Genomic DNA, 12,054 nt, shown 5'->3' on the forward strand with positions numbered 1-12,054 from the left:
AGCGTTGGTAGACACCAGTAACGCTGCGACTGACCAGCTCTCTGTTGACTATGGTGTAGGCTGCCGCTCGGTGTTGCACTTGCCGAGCCAAGATTTCATCAGCTGGCAGTTCTCTGTTTACTAGGAACTTGAGGATGGGCTGGGCCCATGAGGGTGCTGCTATTTCTTCAATTGCCACTATTGCGACTTGGACAAGGGCGGCTGGGCTAGGAGGCGGCGGGCTGGAGTCCGCGGCCGCTTGCTGGATCGGCGAAGTCCCCGGCCGAGCTCTGGAGTCTTCGGGCTGACTGTCATAGTCCCCGAGGTGGGTTCTAAAGTCCCCGGGCCGGCTTCGACTGCGGTATTCTTGGAGCCGTCTGTGAGAATTCTCGTGCTGTCTACTGGTGCTTTGGAGTCGGATCCGACTTCTTCGGGGGGAGCTGGCACAAAGATGGAGTCTGATTCTTGTGAAGGCTTGATAGACGGCTTGAGGAGACGCTGAAGGGCGACGCCGGATGGTATCACTTGGCGTGTGGAGCCGACCCGTGCCAGGGCATCTTCTTGGTCGTTGTCATTTCTTGGCACGTAAAGGAATTCACACCCTTCAAAATATCCGCTGAGTTGCTGCACCAGGAAGCGGTAGCTCGCCATGTTTGCATCTTTGGCGTCCCAGTCGCCAGACGACTGCTGGACCACCAAATCGGAGTCGCCATAGCACAGGACCCGGCGGATGCCGAGTTCTTTGGCAAGCCGGACGAGAATGAGCGCCTCGTATTCTGCAATGTTGTTGGAGGCGGCGAAGTGGATCTGCAGCGCATACTTGAGCTTGTCGCCTTTAGGGGAGGTGAGGACAACACCGGCTCCCAAGCCAGTGCGCATCTTGGAGCCATCGAAATGCATCCGCCAATGAGTGGAGTCGGGCGCTGGCGGCAGCTACTGGGTCTCGGCCCAGTCGAAAAGGAAGTCGGCCAACGCTTGTGACTTGATGGCGGTGCGGGGCTGGTAGTAGATGGTGTAGGGGGCCAAATCTATGTACCATTTGGCCACTCGGCCCGAAGCATCTCGGCTTCCAATGATCTCGGCCAGTGGAGCTGTGCAGACCACAGTGATTGGATGTTCTTTGAAGTAAGGCTTCAACTTCTTGGCGGCGAAATGTACGCCGTAGCACATCTTCTGGTAGTGGGGGTAGTTCTGCTTGGAGGTCGACATTACCTCGCTCAGGTAATATACCAGTCTCTGGACAGGGAGCGCCTTGCCTTCCTCCTTGCATTCAACTATGATGACTGTGCTGACTACTCGGCAGGTGGCGGCAATGTATAGGAGCATAGGCTCTTTAGGAGTCGGAGCCGCCAGCACAGGGGGAGTAGTCAACATCTTCTTCAACTGGAGAAATGCTTCATCCGCTTTGTGGTTCCACTCGAAAAAGGTGGTCTTCTTCATTAGTTGGTACAAAGGGAGAGCCTTCTCGCCCAGCCGACTGATGAATCGGCTGATGGACGCCAAGCAACCGGTGAACTTCTGCACATCCAACAGTCGGCGGGGGACTTCCATCCTCTCAATGGCTTTGATCTTTACAGGGTTGCATTCTATGCCGCGTTCAGAGACCAGGAAGCCAAAGAGCTGGCCGACTGGTAATCCAAAGACGCACTTCTTGGGGTTGAGCTTGATCTGGAATTGGCGCAGGTTCTCAAAGGTTTCTTGGAGATCTTCCAACAGTGTCCCATGCTTTTCCGTCTTCACCACCACATCATCCACGTAGACGTGGGCATTTCTGCCGAGTTTCTTGAGGAGACACTTCTGCATGTAACGCTGAAAGGTGGCACCGACATTCCTCAGGCCGAACGTCATAGTCAGGTAGCAGAAGGCTCCAAACGGCATGATGAAGGCAGTCTTCAGTCTGTCTGCCGGGCTCAGCTTGATTTGGTGATATCCTGAATATGCATCTAAGAAGCTCAACAGCTCGCATCCGGCTGTGGAGTCTATCACCTGATCAATTCTCTGCAAGGCAAATGGGTCTTTGGGGCAAGCTTTGTTGAGGCTTGTGTAGTCGATACACATCTGCCACTGCTTGTTCTTCTTCAACACTAGGACCGGGTTTGCCAACCATTCTGGGAAGAACACCTCCATAATGAAGCCGGCCGCTAGGAGTCGGGCTATCTCTTCCCCAACAACTCTTCTTTTTTCTTCTAACAGGCGGCGCAAGGGCTGCCTGACGGGTTTCACATCAGATCGGACATGAAGCTTGTGCTCGGCGAATTCCGTCGGTACACCTGGCATGTCTTTAGGGGACCATGCGAAGATGTCTCGATTCTCATGGAGGAAATCGACGAGCTCGCCTTCCTATTTGTTGTCTAGGTTCGCACCTATGATAGCGTGCCTCTCCGGGTGCTCCGGGTCCAAAGGTATCCTCTTTGTTTCTTTAGCCGGCTTGAACGAACCCTCAGCTTCCGACTCCTTGGGGTCGGGCGACATCTCTGGCTGCTTGCCGGCCATCGCCACAACCCGATCAAGAAGCCGCCTCTCAGCTGCGATCGCCAGGGACTCGGCCAGCCGACTTCTCTCAGCCGCGCAGGCGGACAACTTTCTGTAGTCGCCGGCTACGGTCAGAATTCCTTTTGAACTCGGCATCTTCATCTTGAGGTAGGTGTAGTGGGGGACCGCCATGAACTTGGCCAGGGCAGGTCGGCCAAGCAATGCTTGGTATGGGCTTTCAAGGTCCACCACTTCAAACCAAACTGGCTCTCGGCGAAAATGATCTTTGTCTCCGAAGAGGACGTCTATTAGGATCTTGCCGATTGGTAAGCAGGAAAGGCCATGTACAATGCCGTGGAACACAGTTTGGCTGCTCTGAAGCTGTCTCTGCTTGATTCCAAATTTCTCCATGGTATCCTTGTACATGATGTTGATGCTACTGCCTCCGTCTATCAACACTCGCGAGAAGAGAGCGGGCCGCCTATCAGTGGCCGCGGTGGCACTCAAAACCAAGGCGTAGGAGCCCGGATTCGGCATCTCCTCTGGGTGATCAGCTCTGCTCCAACTGATAGGTTTCTTGGACCAATGCATAAACTCCAGAGTATCTGATGTTACTGTATTTACTTCTTGCTGCTGCAGCCGTCTGCTGTGTCGATCATCAGCCACACTAGTGAACACTGCATAGGCTTCGTGCTCTTCCGGGTACTCATCTTGTACGGCGCCGACTGGCCTGGTAGCCGGCTGCTGGGGCGACGGTGGAGGCGGCGGCCCAGCAGGCGGAGGAGGAAGGAGGCCGTCTCCCTTGGCGATTCTGGTGAGCCAGTGGCATTTCCGGGTGGTATGGTTCGACGGCTTCGCCCCACTGTGGAACTTGCAGGGACCATCTAGAGTCTGCTCGTAAGAGAAGGCCGGCAACCAGTTGGACTTGCCGCCTTTCTGTCGCTTGGTAGGAGGCTGCCCCTCAGGCTGTTGGTCTTCGACTGTCGTAACCTGCCGACTGCTGGAAGTCGGCTGTGGGGCTTTGCGCTTGTGATCATTCTGCTGCTGTCGCCGACTGGTATCTCCAGCCGGAGTTCTGGGAGCTTGAGAGGCCACTTTGCCAGTCGCACTAACTTGAATCTCTGTCCTCATGGAGGAGTCGGCCGTTGCATACTTGTCCGCTCTGACCAGCAACTCGTCGAGGGTCTCCGGCTCGTCGCAGAGGAGTCTGTGCTTGAGGAGGGTGCCTTCTCTGCACCCGACGGTGAAGTACTCGATAGCCTGCACCTTGTGCATGCCCTCACAGGAGTTCCGAAGCTCGCCCCATCGTGTGAGGTAAACCTGAGCAAACGGCGGGCCGGGCCGGGTTTCGAGCCGAGCTTGTAAAAGCCCGACCTTCATTTCTCAAGCCCGAGCCCGGCCCGAAGCCCGAAATACTCCACATTTTCAAGCCCGAGCCCGGCCCGAAATCAAGCCCGAAGCACGAAAGCCCGGCCCGAATGCTGTTTTTTAGTACGCGCACGTGCAAGCCCGGCCCGAAATACGGAAAAATTGAAGCCCGAGCCCGGACCGAATGTCAAGCCTGGCCCGGCCCGGCCCGGGTTTTTCGGGCCGGGCTCGGGCCGGGTCGTCGGGCCGGGCTGCCCATGCCCGGGTTTAGTGTGAGGTAGTCGCGAGTCGACTCGTCTTGGCCTTGCATGCACAAGGAAAGCTGGCGCGGCTTGGGGGGTCGCTTGTACGTGCTCGTGAAGTTGCGGATGAAGGCCTCGGTGAAGTCGACCCAACTGCTGATGCTGCGGGGCTTCAAACTGTTCAACCATGTCCGGGCCGTGCCCTGGAGCATGAGTGGAACATACTTCACGGCAAAACGCTTGTTGCCGTTTGCTATGTTGACGGCCGTGGAGTAGTCAACTAGCCAATCTTCCGGCTTCATGGAGCCGGTGTACTTGGGCGTGTCTCGGGGGAGCATGAACCCTTTGGGAAAGGGCTCGTCTCGAATGCGGGGTCCGAAACAAGGAGGACCCAGCTCATCTTCTTCTTCCAGCGCCAGGGATCGGTGAAGTCGGTCGATCCGATGGCGGGCATCGTTCTCTCCGACTCCCTCTCGGCGGCCAAGGCGGTCGCCGAGAGTCAGATGCTCAACAGGTGGCGGGGAGACTCGTCTTTCTCTTCGTGGTGGGGGAGGCAGATAGTCGCCCTGCCGCTCCACTGCTCTTGGGCGGCCGTCTTGGTCGCGCTCGATGGTGATGCGAGTCCGACTGTGGCTGACAGCCGGATCCCTCTCTTTTCTTCCACGGACACCGCCAGTCGGCGTCCGAGACATCGCGCCTTGATCTCGGCGGGGAGGCAAGTCGTCGTTTTGTCGTTGCGGCGCCTCCGTGCGGCAGCCGGCTTCGTTCTGCGCAGCAGCTGCTTTGAGGAGTCGCTGGACTCGCTCGGTCATCAGGCGGCGCTCTTCGCCTTCGAAGTTGTCTAGCTCGTCCGCCGCAGCCTGGGCGGCGTGAATGTTCTCCGCAGGCATGGCATACACGGGGCGATCGGCCCCGAATAGGCTGGCGATGGCCACGCCGCATTGTCGGACCGCGCCTAGGCGGCTAGGCCCAGTCGAGGCTGGCGAGCCGCCCACAGCGCGATCCATCTCACACTGGTAGGCTTCTGACAAGCGTCTCATGCTTGCCAGCTTCTTCGCACCTTCGATGAGCTGAAGGCAGCGTGCCTCCAGCGTCTCGGCGTCAGCGTCCTCCAGAATGGGCGATGTCAGGTCTCGCAGAGCCGCGTCGAGTGGGTCGTGAGCTCCCTCACCGGAGTGCTCGCCATGGCTGATAATGAGCACCTCCGTGACGGCGCTTCCGCCGCTCTCCTCGTGAGGGAGCGGCTCGTCGTAGATCACCACATTGGTGGGGAACGTGTCGAGCGACACGCTGTCGGGGTCGACCAACATCGGGTCGGTGGAGCCTACGGTCTCCAAGTCCACGGCGGGCTCGCCGCTGACGTGGAGATGGTTGAGGAGGCCCGCGAGGAGGCTTTTGGGGCCGCCCGTGCCTGTGTCGGATGCAGGCTCGTCGGAGATGCAGACCTCGCCAAGATCGGTAAGGCAGCTCATTGCGCAGGCGTCGTTGATGCCTTGCAGCGCGTCGGGGCAAGCGCCATCGGGCGTGCCAGGCTGGCTATGCTCGCTGGGGAGGAAAAGGGTTCCCGTACAGAGCAGGTCTCCGGACGACGGTGCACCTCGCCCCACGGTGGGCGCCAAATGTCGGGGGTTGGGTGCGACATATGCCAAAGGATGCCTTATCATGGTGGGAGCGAGTAGAACATCGCCGGTGCTAGGAAACAGAATGAGGCAAAGACATGCATGCCGGTGGATCTTACCCAGCTTCGGGGCTCTCCGGGGAGATAACACCCCTACTGCTGCTCTGCGGGGTCTCCGCATGATCACTAAGGCAAAGTGAGTACATGGTTGCTCCTAGAGCTGTATTCTGGAGGTAGGAGAAGGCAAGGCTAGTTCTATCCTCCCTATATGATCTGGTCTAGTGCTAATGGATTCGAACCCTTTGCATGGGTGCCCCGGGGGGTTTATATAGGCCTACACCTCGGGGGTACAATGGTAACCTGACTGGGCGCGGGTCCCAGCCGTCAGTCTCACAGGCCACCATCTTCTCCGCCGACTGCTGGGGCCCGCCGATTGGTGGGCCCCGTCGACGGGTCCGGTACTGTAGTCGTGCTTCTAATGACGCAGGCTTGGTCATGGGGTCGTGGCAACAGTGCCGCCGTCTATCGGACGATCACTGTCGCCATTCTCCGTCTTGTCTGGTTAATGGCGCGTGGGGCCCGTGGGAGGAGCCGGCCGACTCCAGGGAGGCTGACTCCCACGGGTCCGTCTTCGGGGCGTACCCGCCGTCTTCTGTGTTCTCGCTGACGGGCGGGTCCCGCAGTCTTTGGGTCGTACAGGTAGGCCGTCGTGGCCATAGTGCGCCACCCACTGTGGCTGAGGTCAAGGCAGGCATGGCAACAGTGTCACGCCACGCTGGAGATCTCCAGCGATACGGCTCACTGTAGCCATGCCAGCCCCTCGCAAGCAGGGGGTGATGGCCACACCGTGACCGTACCCCGCCTCGCCTATCATGGCGAAGGTAGGTGACGGGTGGAGTCATGGGCCAACTCTTTACAGCCATCTTCTCTGGAAGTCGCCGGCCATGAGCCGTCTTATCTTGGAGTCGCTGTCTGGGAATCGGCTTATCTTGGAGTCGCCGTCTGGGACTCGGCTTATCTTGGAGTCGTCGTCTAGGACTCGGCTTGAGGGGCGCAGCCTGCCCCGATGTCTTGAAAGGCTCTGGGGCTCGGGTCAGCCTACCCGCCATTACTCCGACAACCCCCTCACACATCTCAATGGTTTGAGGGTGTTGCAGCACCTCCGTGAGATAGGGGTTGATAACCCTCTCGAAAAACTTGTCCTTGGGAGCGCTTGGAGACGTCATGATGATCTAGATCTATCAGAAAATAGCTCGAAACGAAAACAAAGGATATTTTTGTGACACGGTGGTCAAAACCTTCGGGAGATTATATAATGAATTTTTACAGACCAAAATACGTAACATGCAAGAAAGCGGAGTCCAGGAGGCACACGAGGTGGCCACAGACAGGGGGCGCGCCCAGGAAGGGTGGGCGCGCCCTCCACCCTCGTGGAGGCCTCGTGTCCTTCCCGGACTACTTCTTTCTTTCCAAAATTCTTAAATATTCCAAAACGGATAAAAATTGCCACTAGAATTGTTTTGGAGTCGGTTTAGTTACCGTACCACATACCTATACCTTTTCAGAGTCTGAAACGTTCTGGAAAGTGTCCCTTATGTATTCCTCTGGGGTTACGGTCTCAACAATATTAGTTTCAACATTGATAGGGTTACCTGAGATATAATGTTTAATTCTTTGACCGTTCACCACCCTCGGACTTGTGCCTTCGAAGTTGTTCATTTTTATGGCACCGGAACGATAGACCTCCCCGATAACGTAAGGACCTTCCCACTTAGAGAGAAGTTTTCCTGCAAAAACTCTTAAACTCGCACTTTTGTATCCTTTTGTCATGCCAGCGTTTGACTTTTTCTTTGAATAGTTTGGCGTTCTCATAGGCTTGGGTTCTCCATTCATATCAAGTGAGCTAATATCAAATAACCTCTTCTCACCAGCAAGTTGAAGTCATAGTTGAGCTCTTTAATAGCCCAATATGCTTTATGTTCAAGTTCTAGAGGTAAGTGACATGCTTTTCCATAAACCATCTTATACAGAGACAGGATTTTTGTATGCAGTTCTATAGGCCCATAATGCATCAAGTTTTTTGGACCAATTCTTTCTAGATCTATTCACAGTCTTTTGCAAAATTAATTTGAGCTCCCTATTGCTCAACTCTACTTGACCACTAGACTGCGGGTGATAAGGAGATGCAATTGTATGGTTAACATCATACTTAGTAAGCATCTTACGAAAAAGCACCATGAATAAAATGTGAACCACCATCAGTCATAAGATATCTAGGGACTCCAAACCTCGGAAAAATAACTTCTTCAAGCATCTTAATAGAGGTGTTATGATCAGCACTATTAGTTGGAATAGCTTCTACCCACTTAGTAACGTAATCAACAGCAACTAAAATATGTGTATAACCATTAGAGGCAGGAAAAGGTCCCATATAATCAAAGCCCCAAACATCAAATGGTTCAATAACAAGAGAATAATTCATAGGCATTTCTTGACGTTTACTAATATTACCAATTCTTTGACATTCATCACAAGATAAGACAAACTTACGAGCATCTTTGAAGAGAGTAGGCCAATAAAAACCGGATTGCAATACCTTATGTGCAGTTCTATCTCCAGCGTGGTGTCCTCCATATGATTCAGAGTGACACTTGCGTAAGATCTGTTCATGTTCATGCTTAGGTACACAACATCTAATAACACCATCTACTCCTTTTTTATAAAGGTGTGGGTCATCCCAGAAGTAATATCTTAAATCATAAAAGAACTTTTTCTTTTGCTGGTATGTGAAACTAGGTGGTATAAATTTGGCAACAATATAATTAGCATAATCAGCATACCAAGGAGCGGTACGAGAAGCATTAACGACCGCTAATTGTTCATCAAGAAAGCTATCATCAATAGGTAGTGGGTCATCAAGAACATTCTCTAACCTAGAAAAGTTGTTTGCAACGGGGTTCTCAGCTCCCTTTCTATCAATAATATGCAAACCAAATTCTTGGAGCAAGAGAACCCATCTAATGAGTCTAGGCTTAGCATCTTTCTTTTCCATAAGATATTTAATAGCAGCATGATCAGTGTGAATAGTAACTTTGGAATCAACAATATAAGGTCTAAACTTATCACATGCAAACACAACAGCTAAGAACTCTTTTTCAGTAGTAGCATAATTTCTCTGGGCAGTATCAAGAGTTTTACTAGCATATAACATTCAATTTCTTATAACTCTTTGCCCTAGAACAGCACCCACAGCATAATCACTAGCATCACACATAATTTCAAAGGGTAAATTCCAATCAGGTGGCTGAACAATAGGTGCAGTAATCAAAGCTTTCTTAAGTATTTCAAATGCTTCTACACAATCATCATCAAAGACAAAAGGAATATCTTTTTGCAATAAATTAGTCATAGGCCTAGAGATTTTGGAAAAGTCCTTAATGAACCTCCTATTAAAACTGGCATGACCAAGGAAACTTCTTATACCTTTTATGTCCTTGGGACATGGCATTTTTCAATAGCATCACCTTTAGCTTTATCAACTTCAATATCTCTCTCAGAAATCTTATGCCCCAAGAGAATGCCTTCATTAAACATAAAGTGGCACTTTTCCCAATTCAAGACAAGACTAGTGTCTAAGCATCTCTGGAAAACTCGATCAAGGTTGCTCAAGCAATCATCAAAAGAGGATCCATAAATGGAGAAATCATCCATGAACACCTCATAAATATTTTCACAAAAATCATAGAATATAGCCATCATGCATCTTTGAAAAGTAGCAGGTGCATTACATAAACCAAAAGGCATACGTCTATAAGCAAAATACCGAAAGGGCAAGTAAAAGTAGTTTTTGATTGATCCCCCGTTGACACAGTTATCTGAGAGAAACCAGAATAACCATCTAGAAAGCAGAAATGTGTGTGTTTGGATAGTCTTTCTAGCATTTGATCAATAAAAGGTAAAGGGTAATGATCTTTCTTAGTAGCTTTATTTAATTTATGGAAATCAATTACCATCCTATAACCTGTGATAATTCTTTGCGGGATCAATTCATCTTTATCATTAGGAATGACAGTAATACCTCCCTTTTTAGGAACACAATGGACAGGGCTTACCCAATCACTATCAGCAACGGGATAAATTATACCTGCCTCAAGGAGCTTTAGTATCTCCTTTCTAACCACTTCTTTCATCTTAGGATTCAATCGTTGTTGAGGACCTCTGACTGGTTTGGCACCTTCCTCCAATTTAATTTTGAGTTGGCATAACGTGGGACTAATGCCCTTGAGATCATCCAGAGTATATCCGATAGCAGCATGGTGCTTCTTCAGAGTTTTCAATAATCTTTCTTCTTCTTGCTCTGAAAGTTTAACACTAATAATAACAGAATATATTTTCTTTTCATCAAGATAAGCATACTTAAGATTATCAGGTAATGGTTTGAGTTCAAACACGGGATCACCCTTGGGTGTAGGGGGATACCCTAGAATTTCAACGGGTAGGTTGTGTTTCAGAATAGGTTCCTGTTGAAAGAACACTTCATCTATTTCCCTTCTTTCATTCATAAACATATCATTTTCATGGTCTAGCAAATATTGTTCTAACGGATCAGTAGGAGGCACGACAATAGAAGCAAGACCAATAATCTCATCCTTACTAGGTGATTCTCTATCACGAGGTTGTCTACGAAACTTAGCAAAATTAAACTCATGAGACACATCCTCTAAGCTAATGGTAACAGTATCCTTTTCACAATCAATCCTAGCATTAACAGTATTCAAGAGGGTCTACCAAAAATAATGGGACAAAAGTCATCCTATGGGGAACTAAGAACAAGAAAATCAGCAGGATATTTAACCTTCCCACACAAGACTTCAACATCTCTAACAATCCCAATTGGTGAAATAGTATCTCTATTGGCAAGCTTGATAGTAACATCAATACCTTCCAATTCAACGGGTGCAATATCATGCATAATTTCTTTATATAAGTCATAGGGTATTGCACTAGCACTAGCACCCATATCACATAAGCCATGATAACAATGATCTCCTATATTAACAGAAATAACAGGCATGCCTACAATAGGTCTATGTATCTTAGCATCTGGTCTAACAATATTAGCAGACTCACCACAGAAATAAATAACATGCACATCTAAATCATCATCCAAGAGATCTTTAACCATAACAATACTAGGTTCAACTTTGATTTTCTCAGGAGGTGTATAAGTCCTAGTATTACTCTTACGAACAACAGTCGAAGTTTTAGCATGATCCTTTATCCTAACAGGAAAAGGAGGTTTCTCAACATAAGTACTAGGAACAATAGGATCACTATAAGTGAGAGTTCTTCAACTGTAATAGGTGCAACTACTTTTACTTCAATGGGAGGATTATATTTAAACCACTTCTCCTTAGGGAGATCAACGTGAGTAGCAAAAGATTCACAAAAAGCAGCTACTATCTCAGAGTCAAGTCCATACTTAGCGCTAAATCCACGAAAAGCATCGGCATCCATAAAAGATTTAGCACAATCAAACTTAGGTGTCATACCTGACTCCTTACCATCGTCGGAACCCCAATCTTCAGAGTTGCGTTTAATTCTTTCCAATAAGTCCCATTTGAATTCAATAGTCTTCATCATATAAGAACCAGCACAGGAAGTATCGAGCATGTTACGATCATTAGGAGAAAGCCGAGCATAAATTTTTTGAATAATTATTTCTCTGGAGAGCTCATGATTGGGGCATGAATACAACATTGACTTAAGCCTCCCCCAAGATTGAGCAAGGCTTTCTCCCTCGCGAGGCCAGAAATTATATATGTAATTACGATCACGATGAACAAGATGCATAGGGTAGAACTTCTGGTGAAATTCCAACTTCAATCGTTTATAATTCCAAGATCCTGTATCATCACATAGCCTATACCATGTCAATGCATCTCCCTTAAAAGATAAACGGAATACCATCCTTTTGACAACATCATCGGGCATACCTGCAAGCTTAAATAATCCACAAACTTCATCCACAAAGATAAGATGTAAATCGGGATGCAATGTTCCATCTCCTGCAAAGGGATTAGCTAGCAGTTTCTCTATCATACCTGAAGGAATCTCAAGGTAAATATTTTCAGTAGGTTCAGTAGGTTGAGGAGCAACTCTTTGCTCTTCTGGTCGGGGTGAAGATACCCCGAAAAAGCCCCTCAAAGGATTAGTTTCCATAGTAACAAGTGACAGAAAATTTCAGCACACTATATAAATGTTTCCTTACCAAGTTCCACTCACCAAAAGCGCTACACTCCCCGGCAACGGCGCCAGAAAAGAGTCTTGATGACCCACAACTATAGGGGATCTATCGTAGTCCTTTCGATAAGT

The sequence above is a fragment of the Triticum dicoccoides genome, chromosome 2B (genome assembly GCF_002162155.2).
Source record: "Triticum dicoccoides isolate Atlit2015 ecotype Zavitan chromosome 2B, WEW_v2.0, whole genome shotgun sequence".
Classification (NCBI taxonomy): Eukaryota; Viridiplantae; Streptophyta; class Magnoliopsida; order Poales; family Poaceae; genus Triticum; species Triticum dicoccoides.